The sequence below is a fragment of the Lepidothrix coronata genome, unplaced genomic scaffold (genome assembly GCF_001604755.1).
Source record: "Lepidothrix coronata isolate B3197 unplaced genomic scaffold, Lepidothrix_coronata-1.0 Scaffold233, whole genome shotgun sequence".
NCBI classification, from domain to species: domain Eukaryota; kingdom Metazoa; phylum Chordata; class Aves; order Passeriformes; family Pipridae; genus Lepidothrix; species Lepidothrix coronata.
In genome coordinates this window covers 667,339-677,112 of record NW_016690413.1, presented here as the reverse complement: position 1 = coordinate 677,112, position 9,774 = coordinate 667,339, and the positions used below count along the sequence as shown (strand labels likewise).

General features: G+C 66.2%; 1 long non-coding RNA gene across 1 annotated transcript; it reads right to left on the bottom strand.

Annotated features, from left to right (window-relative positions):
- Positions 1–16: 16 nt before the first annotated feature.
- On the bottom strand, positions 17–9,774 carry LOC108506936. The gene is made up of 3 exons (XR_001877894.1): positions 9,735–9,774; positions 8,874–8,929; positions 17–509 (listed from the first exon to the last, which is right to left on the bottom strand). It is a non-coding gene; the product is annotated as an uncharacterized LOC108506936 (long non-coding RNA).

The following is a 9,774-nucleotide window of genomic DNA, read 5'->3' as shown; positions in this document are numbered from 1 at the left end:
ATGTTACGAGAATAACATCCATCTGGAGCCTTTGCTGCTCCAGAGGATTCCGAGTCCCGGCAGGATGAAAGGCTCGTGGGAGCAGAGCAGCTCCTGTGACAGGGAATGGAGATTGCAGCCCTGGCTGGATTTGTCCCAAAAGGGTGACTTTGGTCTCACCTGGGTGTGTTGATGCCTTTGCTTTGGCACTGACAGAGTTACCCAGTGAAAAGACGAGAGCTGGACCGAGGAAACCACGCTCCTGCCCCAATTCCGCAGCTCCCAGGAGCTTTCCGTGCTCCAGATCTGCTCGTTCCTGACCCAGGGCATCAGACACGGTGTGTGTCACGTCAGCCGTGGCCTCGATGATCCTCGTGGGTCTCTTCCAGTGCAGGGTATTCCATGAGCAGGCTGCACACAGGGGCTGCAGCAGCCCTGTGTCACCTGCCCGAGGGGCTCAGGGACATCTCTGCACATCCCACGGGCTCCAGGTGGAAGTGGTGCTGGGATCAGGATGGCAAGCAGCTCACCTGCACAAGTCATTAGGGCAGTTAATTAAGCAATGAAACAACACAGGATTCATGTCCTTAGATCAAACCTCCTGCAGTAGCAGGGCCCTGCTGGGGGGTCCTGAACACACGACGCCCCAGAGGCAGAACACAGAGGTCACTGCACCAATCCTGCCCCAATCCCTGTGTAAGCTCCAGAGCCTCACCTGTGGGTGTTTTCTCTGAGGGTCCTCACTGAGCAGCACTTGCTGTGGTGTTTGTAGGGACCTTTCCCAGTCTTTGCACTCCTGGCCTGTTTCCAGGGCACACGGAACTGCCCAGAGCTGTGCAGGAGCCCAAACCTGCTCGGCAGCCCTGGCACCTGCTCAGGAGCCAAGGGCAGCCCCCGCCCCGGGCACCACTCTGATGAGGTTCCCAAATCCCAGAGCAGCTCCTCCCGGGAGGGGAGCGCTGGGAGGGAGGATGGGGCAGAGGGTGCCCAAGCGCCAGGGACAGCGCTGGGTGTCTCTGCTCTGGGGCTGTGCCTTGCCCAGGGCTGGGAGGGAACAAACCATCCACGAGCCCACGCCTGCTCCAGGCTCTGGCACCGCGTTCTTCCCCCTGGGCCTTGGGGAGCCCCAGGACCACCCTCCTGCACTGGGGCACAGCAGAGCCCAGCATGGTCCAGCGAGGCCCAGCACATCCTGAACAGCAGAAGAGCCGCCTTCTCTCCCTTTGTTTTTGCTGGGGCTGCAGGGAAAGAGGGAATGCGAGGCTGGACTGAAGCAGCCATCCATCACCAAACCTCCGGCTCCTTCCCCGGCTCCCTGCAAGCTCAGCCTGTGCCACAAGCTGAGATGCCACGGTGTGGGGAAGGCACACGGAGCCTTTCTGGCACAGGAGCCCTCCCTGTCCCCAGCACGGGAATTCTCACTGTCCCTGGCTCGGGAACCCTCCCTGTCCCCGGCGTCTCAGCCCCGTGTGACCACGCACTGTCCCGTCGCAGCCCTGGACCCAGGAGCAAGGAGCAAAACACTGAGCCGGGGCTGAATTTGGGAACTGGCAGTCCCAAAGCCCCCGGGAAAAAGAATATTCCCTTCTCCCTTACTCCTGTCCCTGAGGGAGTTGCTCATCCAGCTTTGCAGTTGGAAAGAAAAGCCCTGACGCAATCCTGCCGTTGCCATGGCGAGGAGCCGGGGCTGCTGCGCTTCCCTCCACCAGTTACTGTGACTGGGATTTACCCAGTTGTAGGACAAAGCCACAGGGAATGGGGGACTGGATCCACAGGAATCAGATCCATAGTGAGTGGGGGGATTGAATCCACAGGGAGGGGGGGAATTGGATCTGCAGTCATGGGGGGATTGGATCCACCGAGAGCAGGGGGATTGGAGGCACAGGGAGCAGGGGGATCGGGGGCACAGCAAAGAGCTGGGATGCACAGCAGCGTTGGGATACCCAAACCAGAGCATTAGGAAATGAGCCGAGGTGAGGAGGGATTCGGGGCTGGGAATGCCGGTGCACCCCAGCCGAGGTGAGGGGGGATTCGGGGCTGGGAATGCCGGTGCACCCCAGCCGAGGTGAGGGGGGATTCGGGGCTGGGAATGCCGGTGCACCCCGGCTGAGGTGAGGAAGATGGTGAAAATAAGCATGTGGTAACCATGGCAACCATGGAAGTGCCTTGGCGCTGAGCAGCAGATTTATCAGGGCTGGTGCTTCCCAGCCAGATTATGGAAAACCAAATCCCATGTGTCAGGCCATCCCTACCTGCCCAAACACAGCCAAATTTAGAAACAACTGCACCCAGCACACAGCGGCTCTGGCAGCGCCCTTGTCACCCCACGTGGGCCACAGTCAGGTGTTGCTGTGGGATTTGGACCCTTTTCCAGCACTCCCAGCTTGCCGGCATCAGCACAACATTCCAGACACTGTCACACAGCGATGCTTTACCAGCATAAACCCTTCCCCTGCCAGCTCTGCCGTGCTGGAGAGCCTGGCCATGCCACGGCATCCAAACCTGCCTGGAAAACCCAGGTGGGGGCTGCCCCAGCTGCTGCCCCGTGGGGGGCTCTCCCTCCAGCATCCCCCCGTGCGGGATGTGGCTGCTCTGGTGTGGGAAAAGCAGCAGCAGCTGCAGTGACGTGCGGTTTGTTGCTCCCACCTTCCCTCCTGTCACCCTCCCGGCTGCATTAAGGACTCAGCTCAGTTATATAAGCGCTCATTAATCATCATCTAAGAGTATTTGCAGCATCGAGTTCTTAAGGGCAGGAGATGCTACCCAAGGACAGGACAAACAGCCTCTGACCGTGCGACACCGAGAGACCCTGTGGGACGGAGGGCTGGAGACGTGGGAAGGATTTATCCACAGTCAGCAGGGGGAAAACTGCCAGGAACCAGGAACACAGCATGGGGTGAATTACACACTGAGGGGAGCCAGCCCTGGTGCTGGGGGAAATCGGAGCTTTTCCAGACCCCTCCACACACCCCCTCTCACCGGTGGTGGCATCGCCTCAGGCCATGGGGACCAGGTAGCAAAACCTCACACTGGGGTTTGCTGCCACAATTTGTGGTGGGGCCGATGGTCCCACACCCCCCTCAAGCCCATGCAGGGTGGCCTTTGGTCCAGCTCCCTGCACAAGGGTCCTGGAGCTCCCCAGAACCCCGGTGTCCCCCCAAGACCCCATGTCCCCCCTCTCTCCCTCTTTGCTGCGGAGCTCCTCGCTGTGTCCCTGCGAGGGCACAGGAATCACCTTGAGCCCCACAGCCCCCCCGGGCGGGTCGATTGCCATGGGCACAGGGGACGGCCCGGGCGGAGCGAGCCGGGATCTGCGGGAACAGCCGCGATTGCAGAAATCCCTGAACTGCAGCATCAACGTTTTTTCCTGCCCAGAAGGTTCCCGCGCCCTCGCATGAGCTCATCCTGCACCGTCCCCTTTCCGCGCCTCCCGTAACCCAACCTCTCCCAGCCCTGCGCCGCAGAGCAGGAATGAGACACGACAGCGGAGCAGATTCTTGGCTCCCTGGGTCACTCTCCCCGCGCTGCCTCTCGGGAAGCTCCAAGTCATGCAACTCCTTCTCTTTTTTTCCCCTTAAGGTGGGGAAACGAGTCGGGAAAGTTCCCCCGTGCTCCCCCCGCGCTGATCTGAATGGAGGCAGGTAGAGGCAGCGTCTCTGCCTCCAGCAGCACCACACCTGCCCTGGGAGCCGGGCGTTCCACAGGGAAAGGCCGGATCCTGGCACCGCACAGGCTGGTACCACCCAGATCAGCTGCCCCGAGCTGAGGGAGCAACTCCTGGAGCAAAGAGCTTTCTGGGAGCTCACCCCTAGCCCTCCATGGGGCAGAAGGATGCCCTTCGTGGAGCAGCCAAGACCCCCAGCAACCCACTGACCTCACACCTCTGCAAGGAGCCACAGTGCTCATCCCAGCCCATCCCAGCATCCCACCTCCCAGTGAGCTTCCTCAGACAAACCTGCACAGAACCCTCTTTTCCCCCCAGCCCTCCCTGTATTGCTGCCAGGGAGGAGATGGGTGCCAAGAGCCCCTCTTCGGGGTGAGCTGAAGAGGAGTGTGGGGCTGAGCCCCCCAATGCCCTGTCCCCCTGACGGCAGTGCCACGTAGCCCCGCGCTGCTGGAAACCCTCCCCCCGAGCCCTGGCAGCGCAGGAAGCCGCAGTTGGCTGCTCCCAGCAGCCCAGAGCTGCCCCAGAAAGCTGAGCTCCCCCAGCGCTGCCGCCGTGCCGGGAGCTGGACATGACCTGCTTCCCAACGCGGGATGGAGGATGGGATGGAGCTGCAGGATCCACACCAGCCCCACGCCCCTGAGACCAGCGGAGACCACCAGGAACCGACACCGGCCCACCCGGGGCTGAGCCCCCTCCTCAGGGCTCTGAAAGCCCAGAAAATGCTTTGTTTCCTCCTGGCTGCTGGGTGACCCCGTCCCAGCTGAGGGGTGTGGGGACATTTCGTCTTCAACAACATCTCAGAGCCCCCTCCCCTACTCCCCCCAGCCCTGGCAGCCCCTCACCCCTACCCGCAGGCTGCGGGTGAGGGCCAGGGGCTGGCGGGAGGGGGGCTGCCATTGTTCTGCACAAAGGGGGTCCCTGCCAAGGCCCCCCCGCGGCGTCCCACGGGTGCCGTGGTGCTGGGCGCTGCCGTGGCCGTGGCAGCAGAGGGCAGCCACGCCACACGCACCGATCCTGCCCACGCGGCACCGCACGCGTGTGCCCGCACACCCCACGCTTGTGCCACGGCCCCGCTGGCAGCAATCCCACATCACCCTGTACCCCGGGGTCCTGTCTGTGTCCCCTGACTCCTGGCTGCAAACGGGGCTGATCCCAGCACCCGGCACCCCCTCAGCACCCCCGATCCCCTGCAGGGCGCTCAGGGCTGCAGCACCGGCAGCACCAGGCTCTGCCCACGTCCACGGGGTCGAACACGTGTGGCCAAAGCAGGCGTGGGCTCCCCACGTGGACCCCCGAGCGCAGGGGCTGTGAGTGCCAGAGGGTGCAGGGAACAGTGGGAGCTGCCTGGGGGCAGGCACTACCTGCCTGAGCCCCCCCAGCCCCAGACCCCTGGGGTCTGCAGCTGCCCGGCTGTGCTTGAGGCAGTGAGTGGTCCCTGGGTGGTCCCAGGGCTTCCCCAGAGCAGGGCCCAGTTCCAGGCCCCTCTGTGCTCCCCTTACATGCCAGAGCCGCCCCCCTGCCCCAGACCCCCTGCAGCCCCCCCGTGGGGTCCCACTGCCAGCGCGGTGCAGTCACCAAACACTGCTGGGCCCCCCGAGCCCCCAGCACGGGACATGCATGCACGTGTGCAGCCACACACCTGTGAAATCACACACGTGTGCGCGGCCACACGCGTGGATCCAGCAGCCCCCCCGGCCCCGCGCCGTGGGCCTGGGCCCCTCGGCAGCCCCGCGCTGCGCCCCACGGCAGCGTCACCATGGCAACGCTCCAGATTTATCAATGGAGACACTGCGGGAACGCTCTGGGGGAGGTGGGAGGGAGGGGGGGTCTGCGAGAGCTGGCGGGGGAACAGCCGGACAGCCGGAGGGTGCAGGAGGGTCTGTCACACTTGCAGTGCAGTGCACAGGCGGGGGGGTGTGCACTGTGCACACGCGTGTGCCAGGGGAGCACCAGCACGGTACCCTGGCTGGCACTGGGGGCTGAGGGGCTCCATGCCCTGCGTGGGCACAGAGAGAAGGTCCTGTGGTGGGGCAGCCGCTCCCTGCCTGCATCCCTGCCTGATCTCCTGTCCTTGTGGCTGGTGACAGCAGCAAGGGACAGAGCCAGCGGCGGTGGAAGGTCCCAGCTCCAGAGGGAGCCATGGCCGATGCAGGAGTGGGGGACCCTGATCCCAGGGAAGTGGCTGACACAATACCGGGGGTGTCAGGGCCCTGGGGTTCCCCCTTCCTGGGGAAGTGCTGCTGGTTTTGCACGCGGGCTGTGACTCAGGCACCCGACTCTATTCCTGTCCTGTCCCTGACTCAGCGTGTGGCTCCAGGCAGGACACGCTCCCCCCAGCCCCACGCTCCCACCATGGGGAAGGGGAAGTGGCACAGGGACCCGAGGAGCAGCAACATTCCCAGCCTGTGTGGGCCCCTCACCTCGTCCCCCCTCAGCGAGGCAGGAGCACGCAGGGCACCCGCACTGACCCCCCAGGCTGCACCCCCTGCCTTTGGCCTCTCCCTCCCGTATGAGGCACCCCGACGCCTGGGGATGGGCACAGCTGCCCACGTAACCACACCCGGCAGGAACGTTCCCTGCAGCCGCTTCCAGGAAGGGCTGGAGAGGAGGAGATGGGGATGGCGGGTTCACACCAGCTCAGCACTTTCGCAGCCCTCGCCAGCCCCGTCACACCCGGCTCATCACACGCCTGCTCACACCCACCCCCCCAAGCCCGCCCCGGGCCCCCGGCCAAACCCACAGCAGAAAGGGTGGAAAAAAATCCAGTAAATGACTGACTGACCATTTTCCAGCCTCCCCACAAAACATTCCTGATGTTCTGGGTGTGCGTGCGCACGAGGCCGCGGGTCACGCTTGGACTCGCTGGTGGTGACGGCACAGCCCCACCGGGGGTCGGGGCGATGGACCCTGTGCCAGGGCACAGCATCACTCACGGCCCCCCAACACAGCAGGGCCTGGGAGAAGCACCTTTAGGCTGAGAACAGACTGAATTCGGCTCAGCAGTGGGACCTGCAGGTCAGGGGCTGCAGGACCGGGACGAGCCAGAGCCGGGCAGTTGGCTGCCACCCCCCAGCTCGCTCCCAGCCCGGCAGGCACGTGGCTGAGCCGCAGGGTGCCCGGGCAGGCCGGCCGTGCCATGGGCTGGGTGGTTGCCTACGGTTGGGTTTTACACCTGCAGGCCCAGGGAGAGGCCACAGGGCCCCAGCCCAGGTGAGGCTGGACCTGGGAAATCCCCGGCTCTGGGAGCCAGGTGCCTGCCCGGCTCCGGCCACTGCAGCTCCTGAGCGAGGGCGAAAGGCAGGTGTTTGGGGATCCCAGGAATCACCAGGGCCCGTCACCCCCTGCCCCAGGACCCCCAGGACCATCCTGCCGGCTGTGGGGCAGGGGTTCCCTGTGCACGTATGTGCCTGTGACACCGCGTGTGGCAGCAGCTCCGCTGCGGGGGCTCGGTGACCGGGGTGCACTGACGGCTCCCCGGTGCTGGGGCGAGGAGGAAGCTGCCGACACAGACTCGCCTGTTTGTTTGTTTAACACATGAGTCATTCCCCGATCACAGCGTCCCCGATCACGGCGTCCCTGTGTCCGTCCCCACCTGCCTGTGCTGACTCACTGCTGGCCGTGACACCCCACTGCCACCCGCGACACCCCACTGCCACCCGCCGGACCCCGGCCCTGCGCAGGGGCTGCAGCCCCACGGGGACACGCGGGGTCCGCTGAGGAGGGCAAACACCGCCCTGCTCGGCAGCACCTGGGGCAGGAGCTGGTGAGGGCCAGGGCTGAGGGGGCTTGGCCGAGGCCAGTGGCAGCACCGTGCAGGGTCACAGGTGGTGACATAGGGCAGGAGGCCACAGGCAGCGTGGGCAGTGTGGGCCAGGGCGATCTCAGCAGAGCCGGAGTGGCTGCACCAGTCATTGTGAAAGTGAATCTGGTGAGCAGGGCCTGGGAACGGGTGAGTGGGGAGGGGGCAGCTACTGCACCTTGCTCTGACTCACCGAGGCTGCCCGTGCCGTGGCACTGCACCTTGCGCCCTGCGTGGCACCGCCAGCGCAGCACCCCAGGCACTGCACAGCACCAGTGACGCCAACACAGCACCCTGAGCACTGCACAGCACTGCTGGCCCCTGGCTCAGCACCTCAGCACCACAAGGCACCACTGACTGCCCCCCTCTGCAGCCAGCTGTCCCCTACCCAGGTCCCTCGTGCTGCCTGTGGCACCCCAGACCCCCACCCACCACTGGGCCGGCAGCCAGAGCAGCTGCAGAGCCTGGTGCCAGAGGTGGCCGAGTGCCAGGGGCAGGTGGAGCCGCTGCCACACCCCAACCCACAGCAAACCCAGGGCAGGTGGAGCAGCCCTGGCCCCTGCACAGAGAGGAGCCCCCCGCGTGGGAGCTTGGGGCAGTGCCTGGCACCGCTGCCTGGGAGGGCACAGCTGCAGCTGCCCGAGACACCCCGGGAAATGTGCCCGAGCCGGAACCCCGTGCCCAGCTGGGGCGGGAGTTGGGGCGGGTCGGTGCCACCCCGAGCGCCCGCAGCTGCCTCCTCCCGAGTGCCCGAAGGCACTGGGGTCCCCACGGACCCCACGGTCCCCATGGCCCAGGGAAGGGGCACGTGCCCCCAGCATGGCTCCCAGCAGCCCCACGGGGCCCCCCAGAACTCGCCGTGACCCACCGGGCCGGCCGCAGGTCCCAGGGGCTCCACGTGGCCGCGCTGGCCGGAGCGGCCGGGGGGCGGGGAGCGGCAGGAATCCAGGCCTGAGTCACGGCTTCCTCTGCGAGCCCGTGAGTCATCCCGGCAGCGCGAGGCGCGCGGCCCGGCGTGCGGAGCCCGCGACTCGCACACGGCTGCATGTGAGGGCAACCCCCGGCGTGAGCGCGGCCCTGAGCACCCACCCACCCACCCCGGCAGCGCGGCCACGGGGGCTCAGAGCACACACAGACACAGATGTGCCCGAGGGCGCAAACACTAACACGTGTGTACACACGCACACGTGTGCTCTCGCCTGCCCGTGTCCTCCACGTGCACAAACTGCAGGAGAACCCATCTGTCCAAGGCACACACAAGTGCAGCCGTGTGAGGACCCGCGCTCAGCCCCACACCGACCTGGAGCACTGCCCTGTCACACTGGTACCTCAGCCCCTGGGCTAGAGCCCACCTGTGGGGCTGAAGCTCACCTGTAGGGCTGGAGCTCACCTGTGGGGCTGGAGCTCACCTGTGGGGCTGGAGCTCACCTGTGGGGCTGGAGCAGCAGCTTCTCCTCCACCTGTGGCTCCTCTCTCCAGGTGCCCTGGGGAGGCAGAAGATGCTGTCTGGAAGATTCGTCCAGCTCCAGTTCCCCCCCATCCCCCCAGCCCCTGCCACACTCTGGAGCTTTCTGCCACAACCCACATGGGCCCTGTGCCATGGGTGCCCATGGCAGCACATCTGTCCTCCCCACACAGCTGGACCTGGGATGCACAGGAGGGTGGGCACAGGGTCTGCACAACCCCCCTCACACAGAGCCGCGGGTGCACACGTGTGACCTGCACACACCCTCATGTGCAGGATTGGTGCACCCCTCTGCCACCCTGCAGTTCGTACCCCTGACCCCACAACCACCGCACTCCCTGCAACCCCTGGGGCGTTTCGGGGGGGGGCCCCACCACTCTGGGGGGTGGTTTGCACTCTCCAGCGCCGGAGCTCAGTGCCACGACCACAGAGACGGGGAGGGGGGAGCGGGGAGAAGGTCAAGGTTAAGGCAGCGCGAAGCCCAGCCCACGATGGAAACCGCCGGGGCCGGGCTGCTGCCCCAGCCCGGGGGGGCGAGAGGGGGCCGCCCCCGCCGACGTGGCGGCCGCTGCCCGGGGCTCGGGGGGCTGAGCGGGCGGGAGCCCCAGGGGAGCCCTCGCCCTCCCTGCAGCCGTGCGAACGCGGGGACCCCCGGGCACAGCCGCCCCCGGGTCCCGCCGCCAGGAAAACGCGCCCGCCCCCCCCCTCCCCGTCCCGCACACGGACCCTCGGGGCGCTCCCAGGCCCCGTCCCGGTGCGCACGGGGGGCTCGGGGGCCGCGGGGACCCCCGCTCGGTACCGGGGTGTGCGGGGGGGGCGGTTACCACGGTAACGGGGCTCCTCGCGCGCCGGGATGAATGGGCC